Source organism: Macrobrachium rosenbergii, chromosome 45, assembly GCF_040412425.1.
Source record: "Macrobrachium rosenbergii isolate ZJJX-2024 chromosome 45, ASM4041242v1, whole genome shotgun sequence".
NCBI lineage: Eukaryota > Metazoa > Arthropoda > Malacostraca > Decapoda > Palaemonidae > Macrobrachium > Macrobrachium rosenbergii.
This window is the reverse complement of record NC_089785.1, coordinates 10014599-10038850: the sequence shown is the minus strand read 5'-3', so window position 1 is coordinate 10038850 and position 24252 is coordinate 10014599.

Genomic DNA, 24252 nt, shown 5'->3' with positions numbered 1-24252 from the left:
AAAATATCTGCTTCCTTCATTTCGCTCTAATGTACATTAGCTGGAATAAACTGCAATAAAATGCTCACCATTTGAAACTCAGTTTACCTACAATTTCATTTATGATGCCTATTTCTTTACAGCAACGTATGTAAAGTTGAGGTCCCAGTAAACTTAAGTTTTTTCCCCTTTTCGAATATATCATGTCAAATAGAAATGATTCACTTTTAAATTCACAATAAAACCTGTATCCAAGTCTGAAAAACAACTTAATAGAGACCAACAAAGAAAAATACGTCTAAGCAAAAAGCGGCAGCTGAGAATTCACATACCACTGAAGCAGAGGTGATTCGATGGGACCAAAATATCAGAGGTCACTTAGTAACATCATTCATAAAAATAAGACTGATTAATATCTCACAAAATATAATGTTAGCTGAGCCCTCGTTCCGTTCTCTACAGCCTTTAAAAACGTTACTTTTTGTCTCAACTAGTTATTTCGAGTGTTTAACTAGACATCAATCAACTTTAAGTTTGAAATGACTTTCACAATTCAAATTATTATCATGCCATGCTTCTGTTTGAAATTTGTTCTTTGTTTGCGAAGAGCATTTCTTGAATATCCTGTAAGGGACTTTCTTTGATGATGATGCTTATATCAACTGGCTTTTCTAGTGTTATATATAAAATAATTCATTTTTATGGTATTTTTGTTATATCATACCCCTACTGAGTTGACGAGGCTGCCCTTACCTGGTAGAAATAAAACTCTGCTTCATTTAGTTGAAGTCCAATACCATTTATTTGTTAATTAGGACAAACTAAGGCCCCTTACTAGCCCCGGACAGAAGAAAACAAGAAACAGAAAGAGGCAGGAAGAATGGTCGCGTTGTCATCTTTTTACAAAAGGAATTTCTACTATTATGGCTGTTATAGAAGCACTTACAAGTACTATTATATTTATGTAGCTACTTGAGTAATTCAATTAGGCATCGGTAAAGCAATCAAACAAATTTCAAGAATTGTTCAGCACCAGCATAGTAATTGGAAAACTAATTATGTCGTCATATGATATCTAATAATACTAACTGTTTATAACATCCAGAAGGTAGCTATGTAATTCATCTCCTAATTTTCCAGGTCTTGTTATATGTGATGATTGCTATTATGATAAATATCTTACATTTAATTACACTACATCGTTTTAAAGGATCATTCACTGAATCTGTGTTAAAAAAAACTTATGAGAAGTTATTAAGTTCTTAAAGTTATTCATGGACTTCAACATATTAGAGATTTCCTACAAGAAGTAATCAGATTATATTTATGGTTTCACGTGCATTTTTTTTTTATCACGCAAACGGTAAGAGATTTAACCGAGTTCCTTATATTGATACACTGTAATTGCAAGGAAAATTACTTTTGCCTTAAATAAAATGAATAACTCATATATCCTGCGTATAGCATCTAGTCCGGAATCAAATATCTGATTTAATGCTTAGTTTACTGAACCTTTTTTAATTTATTATTTAAACACACTCGCTGATTTACACAAGCACCTTTTCTTAAAATCACAGTTAAAGTGTATGTTTTCTTTTGCAGGCATCTCTGAAAGTCACGCAAGTTGTGGATTTTGTAATATTAGAGGTATTAATACATAAACTAGGCATGTATTTTCACTCTGGCAGTCAAAAGCAGCAGAGTTCAGGTGGCAGAGAAGCAGATTCTACAATTATACAGCTCGGAGATGCCACCCCAGAGTCATGACATGTGGACCTTCTCTCCTCCTTCCTAATTCTTTCCATTCAACATTTCTAAATGGTACTAATCGTAACTGCCTGAACGCATCTGATTAACACAGGGTGCAGTGATCCTTGCGAGGAGGAGGAGGAGGAGGAGGAGGAGGAGGAGGAGGAGGAGGTGTGTGCGCGTGTTGGTGAGAGAGAGAGAGAGAGAGAGAGAGAGAGAGAGAGAGAGAGAAAGAGAGAGAGAGTAATATGCAGGGGCGGGGAAGACTGGGAAATTAAAGGGACCGTTACACTTTCACAAATTGAATTACCAAATTTACACTAACTCTCCCTTACGCATAATTTCAGGCTCTTAGCGTTGTTTATATATTATGCATTTGTGACTCAAAGCAAAACAACTGAGCAGGTTTACTCTACCCAAGACTAATACTTTTCTTGACCTCATCAGCTTTTATAACAACGCAACCATAAAAATGACCTTGCCTGATATGTAGAGCAGAATAACAATTTAACGAAATAAAAATTCATAATCTGTTTTTTCTGAATTTTAGACTTACAGAAATGGTTATGCAATTAATTATAGTTAAAATGCAATTCTTCGAATACAAATTTCTACATTAAAATAAAATGAAGGACAGAAATACGCTGACGATTTTGATGCCAGAGTTTTGTTGCAAGGGTCCCTCCCTCCCTCCCCTTCCGGAGGCTCTTCTCGGATTTTGGGTACAGTACAAACCTCACTGCTTTGTGCACAGCAGTTCAAAGGCTTAGACCATCAGCGTGTATTTCTTAATTTCTGTCTACTTTAGAACATTTCATGTGGATGGCAGGAGCATACGGAATATTAATTTAAAAATTAATGAAAAATATATTGTTCATTTTTCCCCTGCACAATTAACCTATAAATTGTCCTGATAGATTACCGAGCAGATTTTAATATTTCTGAAAATACCTAATTATTTAAGAGAAAAACAAACTAAGAAAACAGTAAGAAAAAAAAAACTCGTCAAAAATATAAGTGCACCAATTATTCGATTATCTCACGCTCTTTGAGTGCAATGTGCAATGAATGTCATGGAATAATTAATGCCGATTATCCAATTATGTCTTGCAGGCTTTTATCTCTTAAAATTACCTGTTGACAGGCTTTTAATACTCTTGCAAGGGTATAATCCTATTTGTTTCTATAAACAAGAGATTCTTTTCTTCAGATTTGCAATATAGTATTTGATATATATTAATCCTAGTGTTTCATCACTTTACGTAATGCATTTTTGATTCTACGCAAGACATGTTCATTTTCATAGGCGTAAAATATGTGCTTTTCACATTTATTTTATTTGTTTCCAAGACGAATAATTATTAAATATAACTACAATAAAAAAAACCATGCATTTACTGAATATGAAAATGCGCCTTCTCCAAACATAAATGACGTAAGGCTAAACGTTTATTATTTCTTTCTCATTTTTCAAGTTCTCGAGGCAAGTGATAAATGACTAGTGCTCTTAACTGCGAAAAGTCTAAACATTTAACAAAATATATTAACGCAAACAAGAAAGTTTATCTCCTAACCATCATGTGATAGTTATATAAAGATTTTAACCCAGTATAAAAAGTGCAGTACAATCACAAAGGAAAATCCATAAAGATAGATGTAGCAACTTATCCCCATGTTACAAGAGTCAATTTTCAACCGCAGTGCGCCGAATAATATTTAAATTAAGTTATCAATTACTTTATGAACTGCTCATATGTCCTGATTGCTTTGATCAGGGAAGGTTAAAATCTAGCTTCGCAAATCATCACCGTGACTGCTGAACGATAATGCTTATTTTTCGCTTTGTTATCTATTGCTGTTTACATGTATACGCTAATTTTCTGGATGAACTATTTCTTTCCATATTCTTATTCTAATAATAATAATAATAATAATAATAATAATAATAATAATAATAATAATAATAATAATAATAATAAGTATAATAATAAAGGAAATGTGCCACACATATTGGACTGGTGTGATTCTTTACTTTTTGGCAGTTATTATTTTTATTACTATCATAATAATAATTATTATTATTATGATTATTATCATTAATAATATCAATAACATTAATAATAATATTTTATTACTACTACCCGGTGTTTCGCAATTAGAGCTTCCCCCCTCCACAGAACAAATGGAAAGTTATGAAGTTTTCTGCTATAGCCTATCTCCAAGTGGGTTACTTGTAAGTTTCTATTAAGCTATTTTTCATTTTACATTTCTTGTAGTTTCAGACTGAGTGACGGAGTTAGATACAGCCATGGCTAAGAACATTTCAGATGGATTGACCGAATCCGGGCTATAACCTTCAGAGAGGCCAGGATGCTGGCGCATCCTTCATTTCACGTTCCTGGATAGCTAAATACATTAAAAGAGATGAATCCTTTGTTAAAAGAAACTGGAACAAAAAAATCCATATGACTGTCATCGTGAAAGAGTGAGAATCTTGGAAGGCCTGAATCCTTTTTCAGGAGTCAAAGACATCATAGCTGAGGCAGTAGGTAGACCAAGAAAGTCTTTACGTAAATTGGCGCTTGAACTAGAAACAAAAATTTGGGAAAGAAGAAAAGTTATAGTTCTGTATATTGTGAGTTGAAAACTCTGTAATTTTATCAAATGTCATTTCATGTTATCAGCAAGCCCAACATCACTTATCACCAACAGAGAGAAGGCTGTGCATGGTTTTGTGGTTCATTTCTTAAAGATTGGGATGAAGCTGATTTTCTCCACGTTGCTGCATCAGATGAATTCTTCATTTACACAGTCAGGTTTTTGCCAAATCATAAAAATGACATCATTTGGGCAGCAAAGTTGGATGATATCAGCGATGACGTGGCTATTGCCATAGTTGTTAAATTTCCTGAATGTTTGGGTAAATTTCTCTTTTTCAATTCAAAAATCTGGACCATCAAAGAAAAAGGACAGTCATGGAATGGCGAATATTTCAGAGAAACTTAATTACTGGTGAAGCATTTCTTTCCAAAAGATCCTATTTGTCAACAAAATCCCATCAACCTGAATGTGGAAATCCCACTGGAAATAAGGTTTAAAGTCTTTTTCAGGAGAAAATATTTAAAGTATGGCGTTCTTTGAAAAATCATAAAAAACCAAAACAAATGTATAAAAAGATTAAAATATTCAAAGTTGGCAGAAAAAATAACTAATTGGCAAGTTGTTAAACGATGAAAAAGGAATAACAGCTGCATTAATTCATGATCACGAGATGAAAGAATCGAGGGTTTACCTGTTATAACAAATACATAAGGACCTTCCTTTATATATGTATCTATATATGTATGTATATATATAATACATGTATGTGTGTGTATGTATATATAAATATATATATATATATATTGGCTATATATATGAGCCGAGATATATATATGGTACCCATTTTCATTTGTTCATTGTTTGTGTTGTATTTTAATATTGAATGTTTCATATAATTAATTTTTAAAACATGAAACAGCAAAAGATATAGCCGAAAAAATTAAAAATCTAATATCTTTCTTCACAATTATCGTTACCAAATTACACTGATTAGTAAGCTGTTTTTTCCAACCTGTGTACAAGTTCTGTATAAAATGAACAAAAATTTAAGAAACTTTGCTAATCATACATCAAGTAAATAACAGATCATCATTATGTTGTTACAATCATCATTTAGTTAATATTTGCATTACTAATTATTATAAAAAAGATAAAAGTCTATTATATACCAATTTAATTGAATAAATATATCTCATAATCCATTTGGGAAATCAGAGTGACAATAGGTGTCCAATGAAATCAGTGACTTTAGTGTGAGAAATTCTAAAAATTTTATGGGCCATGTTTCTATGATCTCAGTGGCTTAGTCCGTGAAAAAGGACTCTTTAAAAAAAAAAAAATGATTAATTTTTAGGCTATAAAATAAATGGTCGCTAGGATTTGTAAATTTTATCTTTTATATTCCTGATATCATGATATATATATGTAAGATATATTTTTATTTGCATTACAAACCGTGAGATGGAGTGATGATGAAACACTGGTCAACCGCTAATTTTTTAGGAATAGATGGAACTTTTTACTGAGCATAATCTGAAGACCAATACCTTGTTAAAAAGCAGATCATGTGATAAATTAACTGTTTAAATATGAAAAGTACAGTAAGGTAGTACACAGATAAAAAAACACAGTCTGATGAATGTGATGTTTTGGTATCTGATGTTTATAATATTCATCAGGGGACTCAGAGAGTCCAGGAGAATGGCGCCTGATGAGGCGTAAGTTTGAAACTGGCAATAAATATACGGATGAAAGCATCACCCTGGGCATCTTAGGGCGATGGAGGTCGTCGTTATCTATCTTTTGACTATGAAACGCCCACAAAGACTTATATACATGGGCCTTGTGTGTATCTCTCAGCTATAACCTTTGGATCCCATAACAATTATGGATCTGGCCTATTCAGAGGACCTCTGGCTTGCCCTTATGGGTTATTAATTGCGTGAATGGATGGATGCTTCTTTCGAAGCTCAAACATACACAGTATTTCTGTCAATGAAATCAATAAATAAAAGACTCTTTTATCTTTGTGTCATTTAATCCAGGCTTTCATTTTATTTGAAATAGCAGGTCTAAACTATTTATTTTCTTTTTTTATGCAATCGTTCCTTCCTTAACTTGCTTTCATAAATTCCTTTTCTCATTCTGTTGGATTAATTCAAAATCTTTGCATTTGACCCAGTCCATTTAATTCATGCAAATACTGATGGTCTGTGTTTTATGACATTCAAGTCACTTGAATGCCTGCAGCTGTTTTACTCTTTTAATCAGAAAAAATATTAAATAAATACATAAATATAAAAATCTAATAAATAAGTGAATAACTAAAAAAGTATGTAAACAAAAAAAAGTGACTTTATAAATAAATAAAATTTTCAGTTCACTAATGTCCTAAAAATTCTGAAACCAAGAGCGTTCAATTAAGCTTTCATTTTACACTACTTTGACAAAACTTCAGGTTCTCTTTACATTGGAAAAATTTATATGAATAAATAAATAAATGAATAATCTTCATTCACTAATGTTCTCAAAATCTTCTTAAAGGTTACGAAACCCAGAGCGATTTGTACCACTTTCGTCCCTAATGTTTTATACCATAAGTCAAAAATTCAGAAAAGTTACTGAATGACAAATCCAATGGTAAAAAGAGAACAGGTTTGAAGGAATTTTTGAAATATCTTAACCTAAAGATCGGCAATCAATCAATAATATTGTGGACCACTTTTATGCAGAAAAACCACTTTCTTGTTCCTTTCTGGAAAATCCAGATATAAAGAAGAGAGAGAGAGAGAGAGAGAGAGAGAGAGAGAATCGTGAAACTCTCACCTTAGTTACTGCAAAAAAAAAAGGCCAAAAGCTAAAGGGTCCTCTAAGACCACTCTCCATCGAAAAAATTGGTCGAAAAAAGACAAAACTTTAGCATTACGAGAGCGTGCTGGCCACCTCATCACACCTCATCTTCCCTTCCCTGCCTCTTCTCTCTCTCTCTCTCTCTCTCTCTCTCTCTCTCTCTCTTTTCAGAACCGTTTAACATGAACGCACCATTTCGTAGACTCGCCAAAGACCGCATTCCTTGCAGGTTCGCAATTCTGCTCTTCCGTTTAGCTTCTTGAGGAAAGCTTAATGTTCTAAGTGTATAGGAATCTCTTTGAATATAAACCTGAAGGACAGACAGATATTCCGTTCTGTATTGCCGCTGACTGAAAGTGTCGCGACAAAACTTTCTATCCAAGTGGAATAAAGACTGAAAGGGAAAGAGAAGAAAATGATTGTTTTAGTAACCTTGATTGTAAAAGAGCAGCATAGACCAGAAAACTAGGAAACACATGATAGCACACAAAGCACTACACCCAAGAGCAAATACAGACAGACTATACATAACACGAAAGGAAGGGGTGAGAGGGCTACTAAGCATAGAGGACTGCGTCAACATCGAGAGCAGAGCACTGGGGCAATATCTGAAAACCAGTGAAGATGAGTGGCTAAGGAATGCATGGGAGGAAGAAGGACAGATACAAGCAGACGAAGACCCAGAAATATACAAAATATACAGAGACAGGAGAATGAAAAACAGAACAGAGGAATGGCACGACAAACCAATGCACGGACAGTACATGAGACACACTAAAGAACTGGTCAGCCATGAAACATGGCAATGCCTACAGAGGGGAGAACTCAAGAAGGAAACAAAAGGAATGCTAACAGCGGCACAAGATCAGGCCCTATGAACCAGATATGTTCGAAGAACAATGGATGGAAATAACATCTCTCCAATGTGCAGGAAGTGCAATATAAAAGACGAGACCATAAACCACATAGCATGCGAATATCCAGCGCTTGCACACAACCAGTACGATAAGAGGCATGATTCAGTAGCAAAAGCCCTCCACTGGAGCCTGTGCAAGAAACACCAGCTAGATTGCAGCAATAAGTGGTACGAATACCAACCTGCGGGAGTGATAGAAAACGATCAGGCAAAGATCCTCTGGGACTATGATATCAGAACTGATAGGGAGATACGTGCCAGTAGACCAGACATGACGTTGACTGACAAAATTAAGAAAGTATCAATCATTGATGTGGCAATACCATGGGACACCAGAGTATATGAGAATGAGAAAAAATTTGTAAGTATCAAGACCAGAAAATCGAGGAATCTGGAAAAACTAGATGCCGAAGTAGCTCCAGGACTCATGCAGAAGTGTGTGCTACTAGAAAGAGCGCACATAGTGAGAAAAGTGATGGACTCCCTAAGGAGGCAGGATGCAACCGGAACCCCACACTATAAAAACCACCCAGTCGAATAGGATGAGTGTGATACACCCAAAATAATAATAATAATAATAATAATAATAATAATAATAATAATAATAATAATAATAATAATAATAATAATACATATTTCTTAATGACCTGAAAACTCTTCGGATGAACACTATTTCCAAGTACATGGTCTGTAAGAAAAAAGTAATTATGTACTGGGAAAAATATTAAACGCTATCTATTTACCGAAGATAGAATTCCTGGCTAACTTTTAGACCTACACAGTCTCTCGACAATTTTAAAATTCTATTTCTCTGATAACAAAAACCACAAGGACAATAATAATAATAATAATAATAATAATAATAATAATAATAATAATAATAATAATAATAATAATACAGGGTTATTAATTTAAGCTCCCCTACTCAAAAAAAAAAAAAAAAAACATTAGGTAAAGAACCTTACTGAGATGTTACGCTCACCTCACAGCAAAGTTTAGAATTTGCATGAAACCTGGGCAGATCTTAAAAACTTTCTTCCTAATCTTCTTGAAGTCCATTAAATAAAGTTTCCAGAAGACTCAGCATTTCTTACGATATATTGCAAAGTTTTCTCCATAATATAATGAAACCCAAGGTTCTTTGATCACATCCAGATATATGCTAGGTTTGTGCTGAATTTGTATCACAAAAAATAAATAAACTGCGCCCTCTTAGGTGAGAAAATGGATTAATAAACTTCTGTGGTCTAGTCTGAAAAAAGGCTGGATACTCTTTTCTTATTCATTTACTGTTAGTCATTAATATCATAACTAAATTCTTTCTCTGTTAGAGAAAAGAGGTCGTTCTATAAAAAAAAGCATAATTTCGTTCATTTTATTTTTACTTCAATTTACTGTTCACAGACATTTTCTACATTACCTCTTAGAAACATGAGAAGATAACCGTCTTGTACAGATTTTCTATCGCGAAACATGAGAGGTTTCGCTGCATCTTGTGACCTTCACAGAACCTCCGTCACCTAAAGTGTATCAAACTGAGGAAGTCCGTAGTTGCAGCTTTTAGTTCCACTAAGATGTTTTTGCCTACTCTTCTCTCGATTCGAGGCAGAGTACTTGCTGAATAATTCATGTGTAATATATATATATATATATATATATATATATATATATATATATATATATATATATATATATATATATATATATATATATATATATATATATATATATATATATATACATATATATATACATAAATATATACATAAATATATACATATATATACATATATATATACATATATATATATATATATATATATATATATATATATACATACTGAATAATTCCTAATATATATATATATATATATATATATATATATATATATATATATATATATATATATATATATATATATGAAATTTTTATCACACCGTGATTTATATACAGTCATGAAGCTACAAATGTTGCTAATATCAAATTCACGCTACCTTGGGATTATCTCCGATGGAGAATTGTCGCCGAAGGGGAATTTATATAAGTGATAAATGATTTGGTATCGTCGGGACATGAACCCTTGACACGAAAAACCTATTCAGCGACTCCAGTAGACGCTGCCCATTGAGCTATGGGACACGTGTCCCGACGATACCATTTCATTTATCACTTATATAGATTCCCCTTCGGCGACAATTCTCACCGGAAATATTCCCGGGTAGTGTGAATTGATATTAAGCGACATTTGTAGCTTCATGATTTTATATATATATATATATATATATATATATATATATATATATATATATATATATATATATATATATATATATATATATATATATATATATATATATATATATATATATATATATATATATATATATATATATATATATATATATATATATATATATACATATGAATGTCTTTTCCTGTAATACTACAGTGTAATAAGAATATAAGAAGGCCCATAAAACACTATTTAAACATTGAAACCATATATTTCGGGCACTAGCTTCTGTGCCCCCGTTCACTGGTAGAATATGGACAGGTGGAAAGTTACAATGGTATATATACAAAAACATAAAGGTGTGGCCCTAGGCCTCCGATGTTATGGGGGTGGCATTTCTTAAGGAGGAGAATGACCAAATTCCCTAGTGGTTTTTGGCCTCATTAGCTCCGTTTGGCGATGGATCTGGCGGTCGTGTTTCTTGGGTCATCTTCTTCAGGAGGGTTTGAGGATTAAGGTGTCGATGTCATCCGATTTCCAATGTCCTCCTGACAGTTCATATTGTTGGTTTGATTGATGATAGCAGATTCCAGCATCCTTCTTTTGTACGGACTGCTACTTTTGAAAACCAACTCCGCCCCACTCCAGTTAATGACATGCCCTGTATTTCTGATATGTAGGAAAATTCCCGAACTCTCCGAGGCGTAACGTACTGATCTTTTGTGCTCTGTTATTCTTTGCGAGAGCGATCTACCTGTCTCGCCTCGTAGATGTCCTGACAATTACTACGGTATCTTGTAAACTCCGGCTTCTTCCCTTTTGTTATTTAAGTATACGTTAACGAGCGAACTCCCGATGGATTTGGGATAATGGAAAATGAAAGGATTGTTAGGCCTGAGTTGTTCGGATGAAAACATCCAAAAGGCCTCCGAACAACTCAGGCCTAACAATCCTTTCATTTTCCATTATCCCAAATCACTGCCACAGGGGTAATGTCCATGTTCATAGTTCTGAAAGTACAGTCTAAAATGTGTATGAGTTGTACTAACTTCATAAAATCCTCTGGGACAATCTTCATGTGAAGTTTCACAGTTCACATTCTCAATTATACAATTAACGGATCACAAATGCCCAATCGTTCAACGATCCCTCCCATTATATTCATTATGCAATGCACAAATGAACACACTCTTCGTGACATCATTCGAGGTCAAAGTACGACAAGACACGCCTCTGTACTTCAAGGCGTCACGAAGTACACGTTACACACACGTGCATTACTTTGAAGACTTTCTTCAAAACCGGATTTTATAACCGGTTCAGCTGATGGACGTTTTAAGGCTGAAACCGCATTTTCTGTGCCGGTGTCCTGTCACCAAGGAGATCTGCGACTTCCTGTGGTATGCGAATGGTTCAGCATTTTCCTATCTGCTGTGTATAGTCAAAATGGACCCTCGAATAGCTGACCCAACTTTTCAAAGGTCACCTTCGCGAGCAATTACATATATTACCAGTCACGGCTGATAGAATGACATTATTTTGGCACTTGATAATACTGATATCATAAGTATACTATAAATGTTCCTCGTAAGTTTCGTGAAAATAAGGGGACTGAAATTATGTGTTAACGAGTTTTCCGTAGGAATTTTTTTTTTTTTGTGTTGATTGTGTTACACATAAATTTAAAGGTGCGTTCATACTATAGTAAAAAATGTCATGAACATGTCGGAACCTTATTGCAAACATATCACAAAGTAGTTGACAACAAGTCAACGACCGCCAGTGGAAACGAATCTTCGGCAAATGCGGGATAATCGTCTGAAGCTCTGGTTTGAACAACTAAAAGTCGTTGACTTTTATCTTACCAGTTTCAGGTAGTGTACAATAAGTTGTTGACGCGTTTTACTGCAGCGTCGACGAACCTTAAGAAATATTTCATGAATGTTCCCACTGTAACAATCTGTTTATATACCTTTAAAATGCAATACAGAAGTACAAAAAACATCCAATATATCTGTCATTAAGTTTACAATTCCCCATCGACTTATTCACCCGCATGTGTAATGATCAAACATCCTGGACAAACCGAGTGTTAAGGCTGCGTGGCATTCTTATTGTTGATTGCCAGATACCGTTATTGCACTCAATTCATTCCTTCATAAATCGAACACAGCATTGGGCACATTGCGATCAAATTTTCAGTAGCGAAATTAGGGGTTAAACCAAAATAAAAACGTCAAATGCAGTCGCATGCATCATCATTTAAATTACGAGCTGTTGTTGTTGTGACAATGCTTTGCTTTTTTTTCATGGTATATTCGATGCACTTGTTAATGAGAGGCTCATCTGATTGGACAGTGAGAGCGTGACGTAAGCAGGAAATTGTTTGTCAAACCATGAACGAGTTACGTTTGGATTCATCGGTGTGTTTTGCGGCTGTGAGGGTCTCTCGTGTTCATGCGAATCTTTGTGAAATTGTATCCAGGCACGTACACACAAACACAAACACACACACACACACACACACACACACACACATATATATATATATATATATATATATATAATATATATATATACATAATATATATAATATATATATATATATATATATATATATATATATATATATATATATATATATATATATATATATAATATATATATATATATATATATATATATATTATATATATATATATATATATATATATATATATATTATATATATATATATATATATATATATATATATTATATATATATATATATATATATATATATATATATATATATATATATATATATATATATATATATATATATATATATATATATATATATATATATATATATATATATATTATATATTATATATATATACAGTATATGTATATATATATATATATATATATATATATATATATATATATATATATATATATATATATATATATATATATATATACATACTGTATATATACATTAAGCTGTTCCCCCTTAAAAGGAGGGGGTACCTTCCAAGAGGAGACAAATGATCACAGCCACTTTCATAAATAAAAAGTTCAACAGTGGCTGAATCCCTTTGCAGAAAACTTCCACTTCATTAGCCAATACATATACACATCAGGTTTATCAGTAACACGTTCAACCCCCTTGTACAGTACATACTGCGGCATTGCACGGTCTCTATCACCTTCTAGATGTGGAAATGCTTCTGTTTTTGTCTGTGTGTATATGTGAAGAAATAATGAATGAAACCCACATGAATAAAATCAATGTTTTCAGTAGCTACAAACTAATAAGTAAATGATTCCATTAAAAATGTCAAAGTAATTTCCCTTTAACCTCAGGAGCTGTCGAAATAAGCAACAGACTTTGCTAGGCCATAATCTAATAGACTAGTACCATTTTATGATAATGATAAAATGAAAGAGAATAAAATATATTCTTACAAAAACAGGAACTTCAATTACATGAATTCCCCTGATTTCAAGAATATTCCAACAACAACATGAAAGACCACATTGCGCGGACGAAAACAGAAAACTGAAGAATTTTATGTTTACGCTTCTAAATAAAAATGTATAATGTAATTTACTCACTATTTTGCAAAACACATGAAAGTATTCAGAAAAGTTTGCAACTAAAAATGCATTTCTTACTTAGGCTTTTCCGTTTCTCTTACGAACGGAGGAAAAATGTGGGAAAAAATGAGGGGCAGTTTGTAAAAAAGCCGTTTCAGGCAAATATAACTTTTCAGAGATGAAATAAAGATACGGAATAAAATCTAAAAGCTCACTAAGAAATAAACTAAAAAATTTCTCTTTATTAAGTCACGGTAAACAATAAAAATGAAAAATTAAATAGAATGTTAAAAATTTTAACAAAATACATTAATTAATATACACTATGACGTGGAGAACACAAGAAAGATCGTAAATTTGAAACCAAATCACAACAAATTAGCGTAATGAGAACCAAACCCCCACCTCCCCAAACCCACCAGCTTTTCTACGGATGAGGAAAAACGAAAAATATGACAAATTGTGCACAACTAAATCAAAGACAAAAAACACCCGGAAAAATGTCCACAAGATAACTGAAAATGAAAATTCATGTCCATAGCTTAACGGAAAACGGGAAAAACATCCTCAGCTTAACGGAAAACGGAATATAATATTCATAACTTGACGGAATTCGAAAAGAAAAACAGTATTCCACAACTTGACGGAAACGGAAAAAAAAAAAAATCCACACCTTGATAGAAAACAAGAGATAGACTGTTCACAGCTTAACGGAAAACGAAATAACGCCATGGCTTAATAAACACGTGCATGCTGATAAAAACACGAGAAAAACTTCTGAAAAAACCAGGGCAAAAGCCAGGTAGATCGCGACCATCCCATCCCGGAGCCAAAAGCCGAGAGAGAGAGAGAGAGAGAGAGAGAGAGAGAGAGAGAGAGAGAGAGAGAGAGAGAGAGAGAGGATGGGAAAATGTCATCTGGACTTTCAGCTGAAGGAGTTCTGACGAAGAGGTCGGGATGAAAAGCTCTATCATGGCGTTCGGAAGCTTTCTACGACTTTGGTTTTCGGCTCAAGTGGCTCTTCTTTCTCTCTGCTTTCTTTTTTCTTTCCTCCTTTTTTGGGTTTGGTCTCTTGTAGGCAGCTGTGATCTTTTGTTGTTTGGGGAATAGGGATATAATTGTACCTCTCTCTCTCTACTTTCCATTCTGTTTCTCTCTCTCTCGTTATTACCTGATTTTTAAGGATAAAATAAATTATTAATACAAACTCGCTTCACTAATAACAGACGATACACACTATGCTAAATCATATTCCTACAGCGACAATAAAAGATTTTTTAAGATACAACGCATTGGAAAAATAAATAATATTCTAATATACTGAATAAAGAAAATATTTCTGTAGCCCTTATGAGTTACAAAATATGGACCTAAAATCTAATTATTTCTAGCAATTACCTTGTAACCTGTTTATCTACAACATATTGACACAAATTTTCATTCCATTCACCACGAACATTTCAGCACACACACACACACACACACACACACACACACACACACACACACACACACACACACACACACAGACACACACACACACACACACATATATATATATATATATATATATATATATATATATATATATATATATACAGTATGTACACCTACTATTTTTACACATGTTTTTTTAAAGGAATCTAACACACCAAATTGAACAGTCCCTTCACTTAATACTGCTAGCCATTCAGCATTTAGGACTGAATAAGGACATATGTTCGTTTTATGTAAAACTTACTCCAAAAATATTCATCAGTTACTGAAAGAACTTTTCTCTTTGGTTACTTATGAATGATATGATAACAAAGGAATTCTCTCCTGCGTTGGGTTCCTATTATTATTCCTAAAGCTTTTTGGTCACTGGTGGAGAATCAGTTATTTACTCTTTTTTTAACCAACGATTTTTCCTCGTATCTATTTATTTCTATATTTACTTTTTCATCTATATTATATTTGTATGCTATTCGTAAGAGAAATAACTCACAGCTACCTCAGCCCTGTTAGAGAAACAATCAAACGAGTGCTATTTGATTTATGATTATATTACCAAATCATTATCATAATTTACTCTAACCATCGAGCATGTCAATAAAACTGGATCAGGAGCCAAAGTCGGAGTAAAAGTAAAAACAGAGATGGCAACGGAGCAGGAATCAAATGAGGGAGAGAGAAGCGTTTGGAAATGAAAGAAAAAGAAAAGAAGAGAAAGAAATGTGGGAAGTGTCACTCCTTGTAAGTGGTAAGATTTCATAATGACACTCGGATTATTTTGTATTTTTTTTAATTTTAAATTATAGGTCACATTTTATGGTTCTTATATGTGATTCCTAAATGGGAACAGAACTTAATTCATGGATCTAACAACTCATAAGACCCTACCCAATGTCCTTTGAATAGATCAAAGCTTTAAAGATCAAACGAGCTATTTAACCAGGAAAGGGCGACCCAGACCCTAAGCAAATTTCCCCGGAGATCAAATCTTTCGTCTTTTATTTACTGCCATTTTGAAACATTCCTTTTCATTCTCCATTCTCCTGCACTTCTCAGCAGTCCGTAAGCCAAAAAACATGCGATTTAAAAATCGTAAAATTTCACGCTGACTGACAGTTTTATGCTGCAACTTATTACAACATTCAGAATAATGGCTGCAGTGAAATGACGTCATTGTGGAATATTGTACGGTTTATTTAATTCCTAACCATAGTAAATATTTGAGTTAAATATCAAATAAAGTAGAGTGTGTTCTTAATATTTTCTTGATTGGCGCTATATTTAATTTCTCTCTCTCTCTCTCTCTCTCTCTCTCTCTCTCTCTCTCTCTCTCTCTCTCTCTCTCTCTCTCTCTCTCTCCTTTGTAAAGAGAAACCTAAAACTTGTGAAACCTTTATGTCGATTTTAGTTCGATCTGAAAGCATCAACTTTTCAGCTAAAAGTTTGCACATAATGTGAATTACTAAGTTATGCCTTTTCTAGCATTGATCAAAATACAAAAGTTCATTCAGATTTTACAAATACTAAACGATTAAAAGAGGCCATGGTATATATAATAATAATAATAATAATAATAATAATAATAATAATAATAATAATAATAATAATAATAATAATAATAATAATAATAATATTGAGTGCATGGGAAAAGGGACTGATAAAAGTAGACGAAGACCCAGAAATATACAGAGACTGAAGAATGAAAAACAGAACAGAGGAATGGCACAACAAACCAATGCACGGACAGTACATGAGACAGACAAGAGAGCTGGCCTGCGATGAAGCATGGTAATGGCTACAGAGAGGAGAACTCAAGAAGGAAACAAAAGGAATGCTAACAGCGGCACAAGATCAGGCCCTAAGAACCAGATATGTTCAAATAACAATAGATGGAAATAACATCTCACCCATATGCAGGAAGTGCAATATAAAAGACGAGACCATAAACCACATAGCAAGCGAATGTCCGGCGCTTACACTGAACCAATACAAAATGAGGCATGTTTCAGTAGCAAAAGCCCTCCACTGGAGCCTGTGCAAGAAACACCAGCTAGCTTGCAGTAACAAGTGGTACGAGCACCAACCTGAGGGAGTGATAGAAAACGGTCAGGCAAAAATCATCTGGGACTATGGTATAGAACATATAGGGTGAAACGTGCCAATAGACCAGACGTGACGCTGATTGGCAAAATCAAGAAGAAAGTTTCACTCATTAATGTCGCAATACCATGGAACAACAGAGTACATGAGAAAGAAAGAGAAAAAACTTTTAAGTATCAACACCTGAAAATTGAAATAAGAACGATATGGGATATGCCAGTGGAAATTGTACCTATAGTCATAGGAACAGTAGGCACGATCCCAAGATCCCTGAAAAGGAATCTGGATAAACTAGATGCCGAAGTAGCTCCAGGACTCATGCAGAAAAGTGTGCTACTAGAAACAACGCACACAGTGAGAAAAGGGGTGGACTCTTAAGGAGGTAGGATGCAACCCAGAACCCCACACTATACAAACCACCCAGTCGAATAGGGTGACTGTGGTAGACCAAAAAAAAAAATAAATAAATTAATAAAAACTAGATTTCACAAAGTTTACAAACTCTAAACAATAACAAAAATTATGCCACAGTTTATTGTAACGTGATATGGCCAGCATAAAACAAAAGGAATAATAATAATAATAATAATAATAATAATAATAATAATAATAATAATAATAATAATAATAATAATAATAAACTGAGTAAGCATCGCTGTTATTAAAAATACAATTGCACATCAAACGTGACCTTTGTGCAACGGGGAAACTGACTTGAATTCTTTCAAGGATTTGTAATTCCAATCCCAGTTCTTACAGTCTTTTTGTGTAGTTTTCTATTTTCAATTTAATACTTGAACGAAGCACATATCCTTTATGTTTACAACCAGTTATTTATATAGAAGTATATTCATCGAAATATATTTATGTGAAACATGATTTTGGCACGAAAAAAATGTTGGAGAGCTTTTTAAATAATAATAATAATAATAATAATAATAATAATAATAATAATAATAATAATAATAATAATAATAATAATAATAATAATAATAATAATAATAATAATAATAATAATAATTATAATAATATTCGATACGAAAACAGAAAATGAACGTAAAACGGTTTTCATAAAATCTGTGGATGAAATATAAAATAAGTTTAAATACTAAATAGTGTCTTGAGAGTTATTCTGCTTATTTACGTGGAATAATGATAGCTTAGATATTTCTTTATTTTATATGTAAAAGCTTACGAATCATTATAAACAAAGTAATACATTTTTAGATGTCATTTCAAAAGCATTTGCTTATGGAGCCTACATTCAATTTTTCTTTATAAAAAGCTGTTATATAAACCTACATTTTACAAAATACGAACAGTATTCTTAGAAAATTTCTGACTAAAGGCGGTAAAGAAATGGTTAAATTACGCTGTTAAGTAGTAACTACGTCAACTGCTTTGTTGTGTAAAACAGATAAACAATAGTTAATAAAGAAATCAATGTTTAATCCTCACTGCAGAGCAACGAAGGCCCAGCGGAGAAGCCAATCTGCGGAGCGAAAGGGAAGGAGGCCTCCTTGGAAGAAGACTCCTTCCCCAACGACCTAGTTGCCCTGGGATGGGCGTCCGGGGTTGAGGGAGAGAACAGGCCTGATGTGGAACCCTGGACTCTGCTTACCAACCGAGACGACGAATGCTGAAGGCATTCCCTGAGGTTAAATTTCTGCCTCAATGGGATGTAATTCCCTGAGGTTAAATTTCTGCCTCAATGGGATGTCCTTACACAATTAAGCTTTGTGTCCTGATGAGAAGTTAGAAATACAGCAAAGAAGCTGGCGATCACTTGTGACTTTCTAAGTTTGATCCTTATCCTGGGATATTGATATTAGACACCAAATGGTACAGAGCCTTTGGGCATTCCAATAAAATATGATAGGCGCACCCAGGGTATATTGAAAGGACCTTGGGCGCACCAACAGCGCAGCAATGCTCATCATGACAGGAAGATTGAGCAGGTGCTAGAAAGATCACAAAATGAGTTATTCCACAGACTGCTCTGGTAAAACCGCGTGTGGCGGGAGAAAATGTTGTGGCAGTAAGTGAATACAGTCCGAGAACAGAAAAGAATAAAAAAAAATGAAAGATTCCGAAAGAATCTGAATTTTTGCTTGGTTAAGTTTGGGGAACCTGGACTGGCTACGAATGAACAGATGTTTGAGAGAATGTATCCAAAATGAGGCTTGACTTATTAATCCACGGATTCCAGAACAGAATATTCATAAATATATTCGGTAGAAGACAATATCAATGGAAACAGTTTGTTAGATTAAACACTAATATAGGGGCGATGAAAGACGAGCTTCCTGTTCAGTATGTGGTTGAAATGAAAATTACATGAGATAGATATTTTAATTATAGAGGAAGGGATGGAAATGTCACAGTTAATGTAAGTTTGATGAAAAGGAAATGAGAACTGCATATGCAGAGATGATACGGGTAATATAAAAAGACACTGAAATAAAAGGCTTGTGCAAAATTAAAAGGATGGTGACAATGAGTCAGCAAGGTGTTTGCAGATGAAGTTATTAGGAAGGAGGGATCAAGAAAGGAAATGATGGGGAATGAGAGAGCTGAGAGATTTAGAGAAGAAAAAGATCGTCAGAAATGCAGATGCGGAGCTGAAGAAACAACCCCGTGGCCTTATAGAAGAGGATCACTCACGTACTCGAGGAGAGAGTGAGTGGGAGGGGGGAAAAGACGTAGGGAACAAGAATACAGGAGTGAATCTGACAAAGAACTTAAAGGGAAATGTAAACAGAAACAAATAACACAACAAAGGTAAAAACGACATAAAAATCATCTTATCATCATGAAATGATTGTGACAATTACTTTCTTCTCTCAGTACGATATCAGAGTAACAAGCAACCTAGGAATTTTAACTGAAAACCCCTGAATTGGTTAGAATCTTCTACATTTCAAACATAGTAAAAAAATTGTAGGGCTAATGGTTTGACGTCTTTTCGTAAGTTCTCTAAATTAGTGCAGATCAATTACACCAGGCAGTAAATGAAAAAAAAAAAACAGAAAATAGCCACTTTGCAAATCTATTTCGAAATTCAATAACGGGAGTCTCCGTGGGTCAGAAATATTCAAGACAAGAGGACGAAGGGTAATTGGGAAAATGAGTAATCATAGAAAGTCCTATTAGTCTGTGAACGTCATTGTATCGTGACAACGTCGGGAAATGAGAGAAATGACCGGGAAAATGGATAGGAAGTCAGAATTTGGAAAAGTAATAAAAAACTCTAAAATAAAACCAAATGTTTTACCAAAAAAATTCCATCCACATAGGTACATAAACATCCAAATATTTTTGAAGACTTTGTTTCCAAGCTTAAGGCTGCATTTAACCCGGTTTTAGAAAAACCTGACAAGTTTTAACGATTATCATCCAATGCAGTTCCAAGGGAAGTTTAGTATTTAAAGTTTTTTTATATATATTATTCGAATCTTTTTATGAAGTTCCCAAATCGTGTCAGGTCGTTAACACCCCTTCAACAGATGGCTGTCCCTTCAAAATGACTCCACAGTTAAGACAGAGACAAATCTATATGTACCGTATATACATACATATATACAAATGCCATATATATATATATATATATATATATATATATATATATATATATATATATATATATATATATATATATATATATATAAACGTATACATGTGTGTGTGTGTGTGTGTGTGTGTGTGTGTGTGTGTGTGTGTGTGTGTGTGTGTGTGTATACATATTACATAAATTGTAGCTACGTTGTTCAAGGCTGACAGCTGTTCCAGGTATTAACTTCTAGCTCTCAAACAGGGTACACTAGTTCGACAGTGGAAATGAACTACAAGGGACGAATGATTACAGTCGAAAATTAATTATTAAAAACTAGAATCCCTCTAAAAATGGAAAATTAAAAAATAATTCACAGGTTTGGATAATTCATTGGTGAAACTTGACAAGCTTTCCTGAAAATTCACAAGACTGGATCCCATGTCTCTAAAAAGTCCCAAAGACCTGCATCCCCTTTTTCTAACGATGGAGGGGAGAATATTCTCAGGGCATCTGGACAATCTGACTAAGCAGCTGCAGTGCGATGCTCAATGCTTCAGCACCCACAAACCACAAATAACCCTCTTGTGGGTGAACAACTTCTGTTCCTGATAAGGATTTTTGTTATTCACAAAAGTTTAGTATATGATCCCACTGCTGAAGTCAGCTTGAAGGTTCACCCACAGGGGCATCTTCATGTGCTTGTATCAAGAGCCCCGTCCATCTCTTGCAATCGTTTGAATTTGTAAACAATGTTAGCCTTTGATTCCTTAAATCCCTTAGGGTTGGTGTTACTCTTATCAAAAGAACAGCTACGAAACTGGGCAGCTGGATACTCTCTCACAGGACACCTTTGGTGTTGACTGATTACTGATGATCCTATGAAAAGCATCCGCTCCTTGTCTTCAGGCCATCCATCCCTTGGTCAATTTTCAGCTGCTTTCTCTTGTGTTCTAGACTCATATGCCGGGTGCTTCTATCTTCTTCCTTATAATTTCTTCCATCATCATCTTAGATTAAGACAGACTTTTCCTGGCATGGGCTCTTGCTCTATGGCACCCCATAAGATTTCCTATGTCGTAATACTTGGCTACCGTTAATTAACATATGTGTACAATTTCCAGTTGTGATGGACAGCTTTCCAGGTAGTGTAGTGGACAGTTTCCCATAGCAGTGGGGCAGTGGCCCACACTTACTGTATTTGTGTAGATGGATGTACTTTTTCCCATTAGGAGTGGTGCCAGACGATGTAAAACCCATGATGAGGACACGTGGATGGGCAGGCCCAGGGAAAACTCTTTGTGCCTCACTTAAGCTAAGCAGTTTATTAGGTACCTGGTAACTGGAGAAATGTGGTGGTTGCAACTAGGTTTAAAAGAGCACAGGGCTTGTAACCTCACCCTAAATGAATATCTAGAAACACAAGACTAAACCCTGGCAACAACCCCTTTGAAAGCAAAGGTATAAGATCAAATAATGGGTAACACACATGCACAAATGCACACATACAAGCATGCATAAACACTATATATATATATATTATATATATATATATATATATATATATATATATATATATATATATATATATATATATATATATATATATATATATATATATATGTGTGTGTGTGTGTGTGTGTGTGTGTGTGTGCGTGTGTGTGTGTGTGTGTGTGTGCATACATAAATAAGTCCTTAATTTACCTTTGGCTGCACCTTGTGAATCTAAGCTATGGTAGAGGTTCCATTACCTAGGCAACCCAGCGAGAGAGAGAGAGAGAGAGAGAGAGAGAGAGAGAGAGAGAGAGAGAGAGAGAGAGCTAAGTTTTCTTTTGCATTCACTTATATAATATACACAACATTCGACAATTGCTGATTCTAGATTACTAAATATGCTATAAATCTAAATGTTTTAAAAGATCATTTAATATTCAGCTTCAAGAAATAACAGATTTAATTTGCGAATTAATAGTATTTTCAAGTATTTACTTAAGTCTGTTAACTAATTATGATATACAAACATATCCAAATTTTAGGTTAATTTTTATTTCCCCAAAGTACACAATACCAAAGCCTCTGATGCCGAAGACTCCATCAGCACCAGCTGAAACGGTCGTTGACACTTGGTGACAAGGTAACAAGGCAATTAAATGCAGGTGATGCAGGCGGGTACGAGGAACTCCACGCCCCTCTTACCCGTCCTAATATGGAACTCTGTCCTTCGGCATCACGGACAAAATGGGGTGGAAGAGGTGGGATTACGATAGAAGGCTCAGGGTTGTATATCTCTGGTAAATAAATATCAATTAAAAATACTGGTATACATTTGTTCCAGTGGGAATACAAACCATCGCCTTTTATGTAGGACCCACTCCTGAAGAAGTGGGAGGGTGATCTCTTATCTCACTGGCCAAATAAATCTCCACCTGGGATTGCCATGCTCCTGGTCATAACCATAAACAGAGGACTAATGACTCCTGCAACTTCCTACGAATTCTGGCACAGGGATGCAAGACTGGTTGGGCCCTCAGCCACCGTGAGATGTGCCACAACTTTCTCTCTATGAAGAATTTTTTGTCCAAATCCTTGCCGAAGAAAAGACACAAACACCATCTATGCAATAAAACAGATGACAGAAGTTTCCACTTGGAGGTCAGGCAGACCAGAGCAAGTCCTCTCAACCTGACCACGGGCGAAGAAGAAAAAAAAAAAAAACTTAACCTCTGACTTCATTTAACTACTTGTTACCAAATGTTAATGACCTTTGTATTTTGTGCTGATGAATATTCCTGCATAAAAGGTATGGTTGGTATTTACCTACGAAAAAAAGTAAAAAAATCGGCGAATTTTCTTCGGCGCAATCGAGTTTTCTGTAGAGCCGCCACACCGTATAATCAAGGCCTCTGTCTTTCGGTGATCTCGATATAATGCTTTATGAGCCGCGGCCCATGAAACTTTAACCACGGTCCCATGGTGGCCTATTCTATATCGTTCCCAGAAGCACGATAATGGCTAACTTTGAGCTTAAAAAAATAAAAACTACTAAGGCTAGAGGCTGCAATTTGGTGTTTGATGATTGGAGGGCGGATGATCAACATAACAATTTGCAGCCCTTTAGCCTCAGTAGTTTTTAAGATCTGATGGCGGACAGAAAAAGTGCGGAATGGCAAACAAAGCCATCTCAATAGTTTT